Below are 16,527 nucleotides of genomic sequence, written 5' to 3'. Positions count from 1 at the left end.
GGGTCAGGAGCTATGGGAAGGGGCAAGTGCAGGAAATAAGGAGGCACTGGGACTTATCCCTGTGCTGGGGACGGTGAGAAGTGTGATACAGAAAGTGAAAGACGAGCGGCATCTCGATGCCACGGCACGTCAAGTGTTATCGGGGATGCCTGATGACACTGAGACAGCCAAAACCGATGGAGAGCAGGGAAAGGAACAGTCGGAGGGAGAGGAAAACAAGACGGGCAAGTCAGGGGAAGAGACGGGGACGGAAGCTCCGCTTTTAGCCCCTTTAGGGGCACCAAGGCAAGGGCAGGTGACTCCAGGGGTGCAGAGTTCAGACGATGGGCAGTTTTGGTCTATGAACCCGAAGGGAACACTGACATGTTTCCCAGGGGCTCCCGTTCCTTCAGCCCCCTGGCCGGTCCAGGCAGGGACGCCCGCCTTTACAGTGGCACCTCCGCCCTATGGTGCAGCTCCCCGTGGTGCAGCTGCGCCGGACATAGGTGAGGGAAGGATGCTGGGATCTAGCCCTGTGGAGCAGCCTCTCCCCTCGACCTCGAGGAGGGTTACTAGCTCCGAAGATAGGGCAGAGGGGTCCCAAAGGCGTGGGGCGGATGAAGAGACCAGTTCCTCAGGGGAGGAGGAGGGTCGCCTTTGCATAGACATGCCATCAGAGGGAGAAAGGAGACAGCGGGGGCGGGCGCGGGACCAAGTTCGTAGGGCCGGTGAGCGCTGGGTTATTCGTGCTCAGGAGTGCATGCTCTTCGGATGCGAGCTTGAGCCCATGCCGCGCTCTTGCTATCCTGTTTTTGTTGGCGGACCGCAGGGTCCCCAGTGGCAACCGGTAGATTACTAAATGCTAATGCAGTTGAGAAAAGCGGTCCAAGAGGGAGGTCTTACCGGATCGCAGGCGCAGGTACCGATTTTCGAGGCGTGCATTCAGGGGGAGGTAGATAGCTTGCGAGCTCGTGCGCAGGCAGACCCAGCTCATCCTCTACACAACATCCCAGCGGATGCAATCGCAGGAAAGGGTAATTGGAGTACCCCTCAGGAACAACTGATTTTGCCAGCCACCGTTCTTGTCGCAGCGGCAGACTTGGGCAGGCGAGCGCTTGAGCGGATGCATACGCTTACTAGTGGGTCGCCAAGTTATCTCCGTATTAGACAAAAACCTGGGGAGCATTTCGGCTCCTTTGCAGACCGAGTACAGACAGCTATCTCGAATAGCAACCTGCCCCCGGAAACACAGGAAATAGTGCTGCGAGAATGTTTACGTTCGAGCGCAGCTCCAGGGTACAAGGCTGCTCTTGCAGCCCTTCCTGCCACAGCCACAGCAGGGGAACTCATAGCGCGTGGCTGCACTTTCGGTCGAGCACAAGAGGTGCAGCCACTGGCTGTGGTTTTGTCTGAGCAGGTTGCTGGGATAACAGCAGCTTTGCAAGCGAAGGCAGTCCAAACCGCACCAGACATCTGCTTCCGTTGCGGTAAGGGAAGGCATCTTGCTCGCAACTGCTTGCAGGGCCGGGGATAAAGAAGAGGGACAGTCTGCCAGCCAGGCTGACGTACCATTGGTTCAAGTTAGTTTTGATTTAGGAAACAGACCCATACTTAAAGCACAAATCTTGATTCAAGGCCTGACACAGCCAAATCCGAACCAGAAAACCATTTCCTTTCTTATTGACTCCGGAGCAGATGTCACCACTATTTCAATGGCTGTGTGGCCCTCCTCTTGGGCCCTGGAAACACTCCCGCGCTCAGTCAGTGGGGTGGGGGGTTTCGTGATGGACCATCGCAGTCACTATCCCGTCCTCTTTTCGTGGGAGGACAGAGGGCAGGAGCGGACGACAGGACCGATTCGGCCTTATGTCCTGGACATCCTGCTCTCATTGCTGGGACGTGACCTCTTAGCCCTCGCCGGGGCGAGAGTTGCCATAGAGCCCAACATCCAGGTTTTAGCAAATAGGCACCAGGATCCCTCCAGTCCTACAGCAGCCAGCAGAAAAGTCTGGCCAGCAGGCAGGCAGCAGCGCCCGCTCACGGGAAGCACAAACCAGCAGTTTCTCTTCTGCTGGATGCTGTCAGGAGCAGCCTACAAACTGTAGAATCGAAGCTGTCATTCCTCATCGCCTTTTACGGCATTCTCCACAGATGCCAGATGGGGTACATGTTTCCATTCTTTTGAAATGAATGTGTATTCTCCACGAGTGATTTGGTCTTTCAGAGATAGCTGAGTATTTGCTCATTACAAAAAGGGCGTGACTGTGTCAAGGCGTTACGCCCTTGCAGTCGCGATAATGGGGGTTCCCATAGCGTTAAAAACGGACAATGGACTGGGCTACAGAAGCCATTGTTTTGAGGCCTGGTGGTGCACTTGGGGTATCCGGCGCGTGTTTGGGATCCCACTTATTTCCCAAGGACAAGTAATAGTGGAGCGCGCACATCAGCTCCTGAAAGGGCGGCTCCGTGCCCTTAAAGAGGGGTCATCAACGCAGTTGTCCTCGTCATTGTTGGAGCAGTGATAGAAGAGGCCCTTCGCGCAGCGTGACCATGTTCTGGGCCGAGCAAAGACATTGTTTGTCACAGATCCGACACGATGGGAGGGTCCTTGGATATATGCACTCCTTGCACTTGCACCTCCCACAGTCTTCACCTGGGCCAGCGTGTGGCCCCTGCGAGCAGGGGTTTAGTCTGTGCAGAAGATAACGGTTGACAATGATCCGTTTGGCGATTGGCTGAAGAACCTGTTTGGCGGACTTGGGCCGTGGGTCACCCAAATAATTAAAGTAGTTGGTATAGTGCTCTTAGTGTTTATCTGCATTGCATTCTGCTTACCATGCTTGATAGGATGTTTGCAGCAGTGCTTACAAAGAATGATGGAGCAAGCCTTTGATCGGCGCATGGAATACCATAGGCTACGCGAACGCTTGTGATAAGACTTAGGTAGTTAATGATGAAGTACGCACTCGTATAATGTGCGAACATTAGAGCTTAAGCAGTAGATAAGTTAGTTGGGAGATAGGTTATAGGGGGTTTTGCGATTGCGCTGTAACGGGGCAAGGCTTTTCCAGGCATGGGAGAGAAAATGTAGTAGGCGGTGACTGAGCGTGCGGGATGTGACGCGACAGGACCTCCCATGCCTGGTATATATATGTAAGACGCTCTTAGGCCTTGTAGGAATAGTTGGGGAAACTGGGAACCAGAAGAGGAACGTATTAAAGGGGCTGTTAAAGAGGGGGGAGTTGTGGGATGAAATGGGCAGTGCCTGCATGCACCCGGGGAGGGGTCTAGGGTCACGAGTATCCAGGGCGGTCGCGTGTACGGGTATAAATAGCCTTGTTGCGCAGCATTAAATTGGCATTTCGGTGTTACACACTGTGTGTGCATCCCGTATGCCCCGCACGCAGAGGTGCGGACGGAAGGGAAGCCTTATTACGTTGTCGTAGACAACATTATACATGCTTATAAAATCATAGGGGTTGTAAAGGACCTCTGGAGATCGTGAAGTCCAATACCCCTGCTAAAAACCAAGTTCAAAGTTTGAGCAATTTGATCTCCTATTATCTTAAGAAAAAGGTACCGATAAATCTGTTTGTTGTTTTAAAATCTGTCTAATGATTGTCTGTACATCACTCTTTCTTATGTATGTCATCTCCATTAGGTGGTTCATTGACACACAGAAATGTATGGGGCCAGAACACCATAAGAAACTGGAAAATTGGTTCTAAAGCAAATCATTTACTGAAAGGTTAATGTTTCTTGGACTACTGAGGTGAAATTGATACAAGTTGTAGTGATATTGTTAAGCTTGCTAAATCTCATTGATGGATAGCCCTGTAATTTCTTTAGAAAATGGGAAGAATCTGTGTCCTTGTACCAAGCAGATAAAGGAAGTTCACAAAATCAGCTTATTTTGTGAAAGCAAGTATTGCTCAACCAAGGCAAGAAACTAACTGAGCATGCATGAAAGCTGTGTTCAACCAGCAAACAAAATGATGAAGACTACTGAGGGTCCTGGGACCACAAAATGACTGAGGATGTGCAAGGAGAAGGAACTCAAAGTTAATGATTCTGGGGGAAGTGCTGAATATGTACATAACATCCAGGAAAACCTTTGCATGTTTAACACAAGTAATGTTTATAAACAGAAATCTTTTGTTCAAGACATATGCGATTAGGTGGAAGGATACTCTCTTTCTGCACCTAAAGGAATGCCCACTTTCTAACGCTCCAACTCGAGTCTTAGAGAGTTTCATGATTGACTGATTTACAGTAACAAAATGATATAGCAGATTAATGAGAAACACTTTATGGAATCATAGCATCATTCAAGTTGGAAGGGACCTTTAAAGGTCATCTAGTCCAACTCCCTTGCAATGAACAGAGACATTTACAGGTAGATCTGGTTGCTTCAGAGCCTGGTCCAGCCTGACCTTGAATGTCTCCAGGGCATCCATCACATCTCTGGACAAACTGTTCCAGTGCTTGACTACCATTATTGTAAAAAAACCATTTTTCTTATATTCAATCTAAATTGTTCTCTTCCAGTTTGAAAACATTTCCCTTTGTCCTATCACAACAGATCCTGCTAAAGAGTCTGTCCCCTTCTTTCTTATAGCCCCCATTTAGATACTGAAAGACTGCTCAGTGCCTTCTCTTATCTGTGATGTGACAGTAGATGAACTTAGATGTGGTCAGAGGGAGTCCTGTGGAGACAGGACAGCCTTGCTCTTGCCTAGACTCCCCTGTTCAAAGAGGACAGAGTGACTGATAATGCAGGTGTGACTGCAGACGTTCCAGATATGTGGGCTCTGCAAATCTAGCAGGCATAAAAGGATGCTTGGGAGAAGCTTGAGTGGGACTTGTGGATGAGCACTCTCACAGACTGAGGACCCCCACTGCTTGGATCAGTGCTGAAACCTGGATTCGTGATCTCTTTCCCTAGCCATGTCTCTCTAAACTGTTACTGGACAAACTCCAGTTAGAATGAAATTCCTTAAGACCAATTTGGTATTAAGAAGCAGGCATTCTTTATTGCAGCACTGGATGCATGGGGGATCACCTCACCTAATGTGCACACCCAACAGGTCTTCAGCTTATATACATTTTACTCTATTTAAATTTGCATAAGCATTATTTTTTGGTTGCTATGAACTATTTGGTACAATCTGATTGGATTCAGACCAGTTGGTGTGTTTCATTTGGCTATACATTTGACTGGCAAATCTAGTGTCTATGTTTAGTTGTTATTCTTCGTTACTTCATTGTGTTCTGCCTCGCTTCCTTGTGGTTTACCACAAAGATTATTCAAAATTTTGTGAAATGTAGATTGTACAGGACACATTGCAAAATATACCACAAGACGCAATGTAGATATAGCAAGATATAAAAATATACATTGTTATATGTTCATATAATCATTACATAACCAAAGGGATGTGTGAGTTTATTCACCCCTCCCTTCTTTCACAGGCATGACACATGACTAGAATAATTACATTGATGTTGAAGGCGTAGAGTTTTGCATTTGGTATATCGCTATGTAGTCATTAGTAATTTTATAAGATAAAACATGATTAGGCAGGTCTCATTAGAAAATATGTGATTGGTAGAAATAACAGAATTGAACTATAGAAGAATATTTGCCTGGTGACACTAGTTAATGTTCAACAGCTCAAAACAGTCCACCAAACACAGTATTGAAAAAAGAGAAGTTGCTCATCTACATCAGTTTAAAAGGGAGAGGTATAACTTTATCTTCTGGAATACCTAAACATAAAGCATCTCCAGAAATACCTGAGACCAAGTTCACATGGCCAGAATTAGCACTCTAACTAGCCTACTCCTTCTGCTCACTAACGACTGTTACTCCTATAAACAAGGAAAAGCGTAAGTAGAAAAAATGCTGAGCAGCAGAAAATATGGAGGGGCCTAGGGAAAACCTTAGAAATGTGGGGACCCCCGGTTTCATGGGATTTCACTCTTGAACGCCTGTGGGATCCTGAGAATCTCAGTGAGTATTTGAGTCAGGGATGGTGCGGCTTAGGCAGATCTGAGGAGGTACGACTTATTTGGGGCTTGGCTTGTGCTTATCAAGCTCTATATAATACTATATTTGAGAGAGAGAGTTTCCAAGCTGAGATTTGAACCGGGGGGGAAGTCTCCAAGTAAAACCTGAGCAACCACAGGAGGCACCAGTATCGGTGTCAGTTGCCCCTGTGGAAGGACAGAAATGGAAACGGGTGTCCTCGCTGCTGGAATGGAAGGAAGAAGTGGAGGAAGTAGAGGAAGATCCAGGTGAGGGGCCCTCCCCAAAACCACCGTCACCGAGAAAGGTAACAGAAAAAACAAAGAGATATGGAGAGGAGAGCGAGGAGGAGGAAGTCACAGTTACAACTGTTCGCCAACCTCTGAAAATGACAGAAATCCAAGGCTCAAGAAAAGAGTTTACACGGCACCCGAACAAAACCACTGTCACCTGGTTGCTTCGGTGTTGGGACAACGGGGCCAGCAGTGTGTTTCTAAATGGTAGTGAAGCTTGCCAACTAGGAAGCATTGCAAGAGACTCAGCTATTGACAGAGGGATTAGATGTATAGATGGAGCTGCCACCCTTTGGGAACGAGTGTTATTAGCTGTGAAGGAAAGATATCCCTTCCAAGACGATCTGGAGCCTGAGGTGAGAAAGGGGAACATTGTTGAAAAGGGTATTCAGTATTTGAGGGAAATAACCATGGTGGAAATGTTGTATGACCCCATATTTCTTCCTAACAATCCATGCCAGGACCATGATCCCTAGAGAGTTAGAAGTACACCAGATATATGGCAAAAACTCACAAAAACAGCACCAGAAAGGCATTGCCAGTACACTCATAGTCCCACCTGCCATGGTGGGACAGCTTGTATGACTAGAATGCTGTCATGGATGGCTATGTACTTTTTAAGAAAGACGGGCCAGCAGGAGAGGGCAGTGGAGTTGCTCTTTATGTGAGGGAGCAACTGGAATGTATTGAGTTCTGCCTAGGGATGAATGATGAAAGAGTGGAGAGCTTATGGGTGAGAATTAAGGGACAGGCTAGTATGGGTGGATGTTTACTACAAGCTGCCTGATCGGGAGAAGGTTGATGAGAGCTGAAAGTAGCCTTGCAATCACAGGGACTAGTTCTCCTGGGGGGTCTTATATCACCCAGATATTTGCTGGAAAAGCATCGCAGCCAGGCACACCTTGTCCAGGAAGTTCCTGCAGTGCATTGAAGATAACATTCTCACACAGGTGGTGGAGAAGTCAACAAAGAGAGGTGTGCTGCAGGACATTTTTCTTACAAATACAGAATTGGTTGGTGATGTGAAGCCTGGGTGCATCCTTGGCTGCAGCTATGGGATAGTGGAGGTCAGGATCTTTTGTGGAAGAAACAGGACAGTAAGTAGGATTGCAGTCTTGGACTTCAGGAGAGCCAAATTTGGCCTCTTCAGGGATCTACTTGGAAGTATCCCATGTGTTATAGCATTAGAAGGTAAGACGGCCCAAGAGAGTTGGTTGACATTCAAGCACTACTTCATCCAAGCACAAGACTGGTGCATCCGTAAGAGTAAGAAATTAGGCCAAGTTGTCAGGAGACCTGCACAGATGAGCAAGAAGCTCATGGAAAACAAATGGAAGAAGAAAATTTGCAGAACGTAGAAGAATGGTATGGTCACTTGGGAGGAATATGGGAATGTTGTCAGAGCATGCAGGGATGTAACAAGGAAGGCTAAAGGCCCGCTTGGAATTAAAATGCGTGAGGGACATATTGTAAGCCTCTGGTCCTCCAAGGAGGCCCTGACTCTTGGAGGACCTTGGCCCTCCCTTCATGCCATCAGCGAAGCTAGACCTAGATCTTGCTCCACAGGAGACCCAGCAGTAGCCAACTGGGCTTCCTGGGACCATTACCTTCATATGGTAGGTTCTAGAATGTCCTCCAAACTCCGTGGTTGGGTGGGAAGTCTTCTTATACCACCCCTTCTTATTGGGGAGGGCTTAAAACATTGGTTGTTATTGTCACTGTAGATTAAGTAAGATGTGATGTTTATCAATCTTGTTATATTAAACCCTGTATGGGAACTGTTAGGTCACAGCCTGAACGAATGACCGAGCACCTGGTGAAGGGGTGTGGCCAGCCCTGGGATCACAGGTGCAAGCAATTCACCTGTGTGACTGGAAGGGGTGGCTCCTGTGTCCACCTGTCCTAAACCTCATTTATGGGCTGGCAGCCAAAGGGGAAGCATATTTACCTTGAGATGGCCACCTTTGGGAGTTTTCTAGTGAGTCCTTGTCCTTGGAAAGTGTAAGCTATTCCTTCTTTATTGCCAAATTTTGACCAATACCTTTCCTGGGTGACTGGAAAACTAGTCAGTGGTAGCAATATCCTCTACCTTATATAATATGTTTGGTGAGCCAGGCAGGATTCACCCACAAAAGGTAATACTAATCTTGTGATGGTATTCCTAAAAGGTGGCTTAGATGAAGGAAACCTGTCTCCTTAGAGAAAGTTATCTGGGCACATTCCAGGATTCCTAGGCTCTCTGGCATGGGCTGGCCTCTACTGTAGAAAAACGGGGCCCACTGAAAGAAAAGGGAAACACTGCTAGTTCCCCAACTTATATGGATGTGTATTTTGAGGGCCTATGAAAAAGCATCCTGACAAACCAGGAGAGGCAGCTTGCTGCTGCTGCCATAGTGCAGTCTCTATTAATGGCATTAAATCATCTAAATATATCAGGACAAAATCTAAAGGAAGAAAAACTTTGTGATGGAGTTAAACAGCTCAAGCATAAGCTCTTTGTACTTACAGGCAAATCCATCCAAACTGGCCCAGCACAAGAAGTCAGGGCCCTCTCGGTTATGAACAAAGGGGGCCCCAAGCAATTGGACCCCCCTATGGCCCTGGCAAAATTAAACAAGAAAATTCATTAAAAATCTGAACTAGAGGCTCTGGTTGAACTGGATCCTCTAGAAATCCATCCTATAGTAATGCAAAAGAAATCAAGGAAGTTCAAGAAAGGGCCTTAGCGGTACCATCTGAAGATTGGCTTCCCCTCCCCCAAACCACTATGCAAGTTATGGCTCGCCCTTATACGGCAGCTGAATTAATGGACTCAGTCCAGCATTTTCAACAGAGACTGAGAGAAAGTGTCCCAGCCTGGCTGCTAAGACTATGGGATACAGGAGCTGAAAGCGTTGTAGTAAATGGCCCTGAAATTTCTAAACTAGCAACTATTACAAACACAGCCAGCCTTCAGACAATGATTATATGTGACTGTCATACACAATGAGGAAAATCATTCCTTAGTTCAGTGGATTATGGCAGCTTGTTGACTGACGTAGCCTAATAAACTGGCTATACCCACTCATAGTGGTTTATGGAATGCCATGGAGAAGCTCCAAAATTACATCAAGGAGCTAGGTATAAGAGAGGCTATTTACTGAGGACACTTTTGAGAATCCTGACTTGATTAAATTCATGGTGGACATGAGAGACTTGATTCTTCAGCAAGCTCCCCCTCATCTATATGAGACACTTGTAGTGATCTTAAATCTTTTGGTGGCCTCTGAGGCCATAATTCAACAGGCCACTCAGCTAGTGGCTGACCTTGGAGAAATTGAGCACCTAAGATGAAAGCACAATATTTACACAATACAGAAAAGAGAATTTCATCCTTGGGAATTCCAAGCCCAAAGGTCCACCCAGAGGGTTCTACAGTCAGGGCCTGCGAGAGTTTCTCTGCAGGCAGTTGTGAAATGACCTCATACAGGCCAGTGTGCAATTTAATAAGATTGATAAACAATGTAACCACATCCTCCTAAACCCATGGAGGCAACTAAATTTTTGGGAGTCATTTGCTCAGGGAAGACGCAAGTTTTACCCAATAACATTATTGATAAATTACAGATGTTTCTGATACCAGCTATGGCAAAAGAGCTACAAGAATTTTGGGGCATTCTAGGATACTGGAGAACATTTATACCACACCTTGCACTGATCCTGAGGCCTCTGTATAGACTAAGAAAGGCCAGTTGTGGGTTTGGGGATGAATGGAACAGGAGACTTTTCAATGAGCAAAATCAGCCATTAAATAAGCACAGATGTTTAGTATGTTGATTCCACTCTCCCTGTCTAACTAGATGTACATGTGGCTCAGGAAGGGTTTGGCTGGGGTCTGTGGCAGCGCCAGAGTTCTATCCTGACCTCAATTTGATTTTGGTCTCAGGTATGGCATGGAGCAGAAGAAAGGTATAGTGTAGTTGAAAAACAGTTATTGGCCACCTACTCTGCCTTGCAGGAAATAGAGCCAACAACACAAACAGCAGAGCTAGTAGTAAAACAACACTACCTATGCAAGGGTGGGTTAAAGATCTAATGCATGTTCTCAAGACAGGGCTGGCCCAAGCTCAAACACCGGCACATTGGGTCACCTACCTGGGATAGCAAAGTGGCATGTCCTCCTTGCCATAAAAAAAAAAATTACAAAATACACTAGGGCCAGTGACATACCATAGCGATGCCCCTGAAGAAACTACTGTCTCCACAAGAGAAGAGTCCTGTACAGGAAGGAAAATACCCTATCCCAGAAAATGCCTGGTACATGGAAAGATTTAGCAAAGGAAATCCAAGTAAATGGCAAGCAATTGCATATCATCACTTGACTGAAACCAGCTGGTTCGAAGAAGGAAATGGACAGTGAAGCCAGTGGGGTGAACTAACAGTGGTGTGGATGGTTATAACCCAGGAACCAAGTGACAGTGCATTGTACATCTGCACAAATACCTGCAAAATCTACTGCGGACTCACACTTTGAACTGTACAGTGGGCTGCTCAGGATTGGACTATCCATGCCTCACCAATCTGGAGCAGAGACATGTGACTGGATATATGGAACGTGGTTAGGCATAGAACAGTATATGCCTACCATGTGTCCAGACACCAGCCCACGCAGTCACCAGGGAATGATGAATCTGACACACTAGCTCAGATAAGATCACAGGAAGATTCACTAGCAGAGAACATCACCTAATGGCTACATAAGAAATTGCGACATGCTGTACAGAAGACAACGTGAGTGGCAGTAAAAGCATGGGCGCTGCACATTCGAATGTCAGATATTGTCCAGACATGTCAGGACTGTGAAGCTTGTTCCAGAATGTAACTGAGATACTAGCCAGAAACAACAGTGCATCTTGCCAGAGGTCACCATCCATTGCAGAGATGGAAGGTCCCTGTCCCTTGGACTGAAGGGGCCAGGTACACCTTGACCTGCATCAACAAGGCAAGTGGATTATTGCAGGCCTATCCTGTTCCACAGGCAAATCAACTATATACTGCTAAGGCTCTTACTAAATTAATGGTAACATACCGGACCACTCAGTGCAGTGTCTGAGGCATGGACTCAGATATAAAAAATCCAAATCATTTATTGCACATTCTAACATCCGTTCTATACATTTCCAAGTTTCCTCTTGTAACTTTCCCACCCCTTTCCCACATGTCAACAAAACATTCCACAAACACCCCTTAACCATGCATGCAGGCGCTTATCCAGTCAGAGTCTTGAGTCGTTCCTAGCCACGTGCTCTTCCTCCAGTCAGGGTCATTATCACGCAGCAATCACGCAGCTCACTTGGCTCTTGTTTTTCTCTCCTGGAGCCTTCCTTGGTTCTCAGCATTGCTTTCTCATGCTGTTTATCTTGCTCTGCAGCTTCTGCTCTGAATATTCTTTCTTGTATTCCCACATTCCCCCTTTTTCTTGTTTATTAGCAAACTGTTAACATACTACAGAATGATAGCACTAATCATATTAAAAACATAATCATGCCTTGTACACAGCATCCCAAATGCCTGATTTAGAGCTTTCTCCTTCATTTTGTGTAACGCTTTGTAACAGCGTTGCTGAATGCATTTAGGTTATCAGGATTCAATCAAGGCTTCAATTGACAACATGCTGAACATAAGAGACAAGGCAAACATAGCATAATGGCAAGAAATACAATTAAACCTATTAAGAAAAGAAGGAACACATGTTTGGCCCATAGCCCAAGCTCCTGCAACCTGGAAAGGAATCCCAGAGGGTCCCATTCCATGTGCACCTGTAACTGATTAGAGAGAATGTTCAACTTTCGTATACTCTGATGTATCGATTTTGAATGATCACTAAGATTCATACAACACATGCTTTTAAAATCTTCACAACCATGCACTTGGGCTAATAATAGAAAATCAATGGCTGTACAATTTTGTAAAGTTGCATGCTGGATAGAATCAATGTCAGTGGGCAAACCTGCTAGAGCATCACTAGTGGCATTGTTTTTCTTAGCCAGACAGCATCCTAATCTGGTGAGTGTGGCTAAAACTTGAGAGGTGCTGTTTCAGGGTACGTTTGGATCTGAGAGACAGGATGTCTCAGGAGCAAAGGCAAGCAAACTATGCACTCAGAGCAGCACAGAGGGTTACGAGTTTTATTCACCATACACAAATTCACACACAGGCGTCCATTTTAGATAATCTCTGTAAGCAGGAAGCAGAAACTCCCTAAGCAAGTGCACTATTACTTACTGACCCTTTAGAGACAGCGAACCACCAGAAAGGAGAGAGAAGGAACATGCCAGTGGTGGATTCGATATGTAGTGCCAGCAGTGCGCCCCCTGCTTCAAGGTGCACTTTTCCTCTCTCACCCACCACAGCCTCTCTCCTGCTTTTATTTTCCCCAGGGTCTGCAGGGTTTTTTTCCATTTGGACACTGCATCCAGATGGCCAGTGTGGAACACCTGCTTGCAAAACAAGATAAACTGCCAAGGTCAGCTCTCTCTACAAAATAAGGTATTTGTGGCTGTAGCCACAATATCAGTTCCCTTAAAACTGTCAGAATACTTTGTTCCATCCCAGGATCATTCTTTAGTCAGGGGCCTTTAGGTCCCTGACATAGGTGTCAACTGAAGGGACGAGTGAACCAAAAAATCTGTTGGGTGGTATTCCAGAATTCTATATTAGAATCACATCTTGAATCAAAGTAAGATAGTGTGCGCCTTTGTCTCGAGTGATACATGGTCATATGTTTTAAATCCTGATTAGTTGGATGAAAGAGAGTTAATCATCCTATAGTACAGGTTCCTCCATTAGCTTTGCCTGGGATTCCTTTCCAGGTTCTGTCTCCACAAATTAAGAAAAGGCTCATTGGTAGGCTAATAGCATCATGACCGGGCGTTACTGATAATGAGGTAGTGAAATTACACTAAAAGAGCTACTCCCATAGATTCCAACACTGGTAACATCAAATCCTGTTCAGTTCACACTTGATCCACTACTAAAATTGAGGAAGAAGCACACAGCAGCCTAGATAGTGCTTAATAATTCTAATTCTTGAGGCTGCATCGGTAACACAGGAAAAATCACCCACTTTTGTCATACCATGACCAGTGTTGTTCCTGTGATACCATGCAGTGGGTAATCCAGCCATTTTGCACCACTCACTATAGCACCCATAAGATATCTACAATACAACAAATTACAAAACAATACCAATAAGTAAGAAACACACAATCCCAGTCATTATGAGGGCCGGATGCTCTTTTCTCCCTTGAGATGAGGTCAAATGTATCATGCTGGAACACACCTAGGGCCAGTCCCTGTGGAAACACAAGCATATCCATGACCCCAGGTTATCAATGATAAGGGACCATTCCAATGTCGTGTGGCCATATTCCAAACATTAACCATTGGCTGTTCCTTGAACTCTGGGGAGGCCCCAAAATGACGTCTGCTTGAGTTGTAAATATATGATCACAATTTAGAATATTTAGCACAAGCAAAACCTTCCATAATCTTTCTTGTGATGTGTCTCCCACACTCCCCCTTTTTTATTAAGAGTACATTTTGATGCTTGATGAGCATGTTCAGTGATAGCTTTTCCAGGAATGCCTGTAACATATATAACCCCCATTCCTGGAGGAACATTTGAGTGGCCTTACAAGTATATGCAGGTCTATTATCTGTTTTTATACTATGTGGGATCCCCATAGCAAGATAAACAGATAACCAATGCTTACAGGCGTCACGACTGCATTCACCTGTATGCACTGTCGCAAACCCTAAGAAAAGTAAGTATCTATTGTTACATGCACATATTTTAGACAGCCAAATTTATCAACATGAGTGGCATCTGTTTGCCAGATTTGAAGAAGTGCTGTGCCATGGAGATTTGTCCCTATTTGAGGCAAAGAGGCAATTGCCTGGCAGTCTGGGCATGCTAGAATAATGGTATGGGCTTGATCCACTGTCAGTTGGAATTGTTTTTGTAAGGCTCTCCTATTCTGATGGAAAAATTGATGGGAGAGTTGCGCTTGTTGAAATAATGTAGGGGTAGCAAAGGTGACTGTGGCTTGATCAGCTGTACAGTTGCCCTCAGTTAATGGACCAGGCAACGTAGTGTGTGATCAAATATGCATAATAAAATAAGGAAGAGTACGGTGGGAGACATAATGCAAAACTTACTTGAGCTGTGCAAACAAGGCAGGGTTGTTAACTTCCTTAAGAAAAGATCCTTCAATCCACTGAATGATACCTGTAACATGCAAAGAGTCAGTTATTATATTAAGCTATTGTTCTGCACAAATTTGAAAAGTTCGAGCCACCACAGCAAGTTCTACAACTTGAGGTGACCCATTGACGATATGCACGTCTAACTGCCATTGTAAAGCAATTGTACACCAGATGACTATTGCTCAGTGTGTCTTGCTGGAGCCATCTGTAAATACAGTAACATCATGAGGTATTGGCACACGTGAAAATAAAACATTTGTAGTAAGGGATAGATCACTCAAATTATGTAGTAACTGATGTTTGGGGGGATGAATGCAGATTTGTCCAGTATGGTCAGCCATAGCAGCTTGCAAAGTGAGCAAATACGCTAGTGTCAACGGTTTATGGACGTTTGGCCTGGTTCCGTGACGAAGGGGACAGGGGACCCACAGGCCCATGCCCCGGGAAAAGGGGACAAGGGTAAGGAGATGGCCCTGAGAGCAAAGAACAGCGGAAACAATCTAAGGAGAAACAAACTAATTTACTAAATAAAATATCGGAATGCAAAACAACACACTATAATACAATATAATTACAATTTAAGCTGATAAATCCAANCGGAATGCAAAACAACACACTATAATACAATATAATTACAATTTAAGCTGATAAATCCAATACAGAGAGAGAGAATGTCCCAAAATCAAGGTAGCTCTTACTCTACTACCGGCAATAAGATGGCTGGAGAGCAAGGTGCTGCCAGGACGAGAGACATCGGAAAAAGGGCTGAGGTCTTGTGATCTGCAAGTTTTTATCTTTTCCCTCTGTCCGGAAATGGTAACAGAGGAGCAAAGTACCTTGGGGAATGTAGTAGTCCTTCTCTTCTGAGAATCAGGTACATTCACTACATGATGTTATGATGTGGAATACCAATAACCGAAAATCACAAAACCATGACAGCTAGCATCCAATCTAAATCTTTTTTAGTAGTGGGTATGTAAATGCAATCAGGGTCACAAGTTTGTAAAGGTTATAGATGATGTCGACCTCCCTGTATTAGCATTGCAAACATCTCCACTCGTGATGTAATGGTTTTTGAAAATGTATGTGGTAAGAATATCCATTTGAGGATGATGAGATGATCTTTTCTTGAGGTATCTCATTGACATAACAGCATATTTTGAGGGTTTGTGGCTGAATGGTATGAGATGTAATTTTCCATCCTCAATATTTCCATGGAGAGCTGAGTTGCATCTTTTCTTCAGCTATTTGTAAACCAGCAGATTGTACTGCCTGCCAGACAAGCAGTATAGCATCTATAACTCTCGATAAAATAAGAAGTCCCATCTTTGTAACAGAAGAATGTCCTAACAAGAGGGCGCTACGCCCGTTCCCAAGGGGGCTCATTTTACCCATTGGAATAAGAGGCACGGTGGTATCAGTCAGCACCACTGACTGGGCAGTGGCCAAAATTCCACTCCTGTGCTGCTGGCGATGGCTGGTCTGAGTGAGCTGGCCAAGCAGTGGCTGGCCAATTCAAGACCGTATTTGTTGTCACAGTATGCAGTCTCATGCTCTTCTTCTTGTTTCCTAGCAGACAAAGGGGCCACCCATCAACACTGTCAACTTATTTATTATCTGGGCAGTAGCCTGATCTCGGTACTCAGTCATAAACACAGTATATTGCATGGGAGATAGAATCATGATGATGATGATGATGATGATGATTCCCATCATGAGAAGTCATAACATACCTGTCACTGATTGCAACCAAAAGACTATACATAAAAGTGGGCTGAACTCATAATCTTTCACTGACTTCCTTAGCTCCTTTACTGCCTCATAAAGCAAGGATTCCCTCCGGGGGGGCTGATTTGCACATTGCAGGAAAGGCTTGCAACGTGTCAGTATCACCCTATGGTAATGCCTCTCTTCTGCATTGCTCTAAAGCACCGTAGTCTTTAACCAAATTCCATGCTGGAGGCAAAAGTGGCACGGCGG

The 16,527-nt window shown here is 45.3% G+C and overlaps 1 long non-coding RNA gene across 1 annotated transcript in view; it reads right to left on the bottom strand.

Annotated features, from left to right (window-relative positions):
- Nucleotides 11,351-16,527, bottom strand: part of LOC110397499 — a 12,642-nt gene continuing 7,465 nt past the window's right edge. Inside the window, exons 2-3 of the long non-coding RNA XR_002437815.1 lie at nt 14,500-14,569; nt 11,351-13,634 (exon numbers count right to left, since the gene is read on the bottom strand). This is a non-coding gene — a long non-coding RNA (uncharacterized LOC110397499). The remainder of the gene's footprint in view (nt 13,635-14,499; nt 14,570-16,527) is intronic.

Source organism: Numida meleagris, chromosome 1, assembly GCF_002078875.1.
Source record: "Numida meleagris isolate 19003 breed g44 Domestic line chromosome 1, NumMel1.0, whole genome shotgun sequence".
NCBI lineage: Eukaryota > Metazoa > Chordata > Aves > Galliformes > Numididae > Numida > Numida meleagris.
This window is presented reverse-complemented; position numbering and strand designations above follow the sequence as displayed.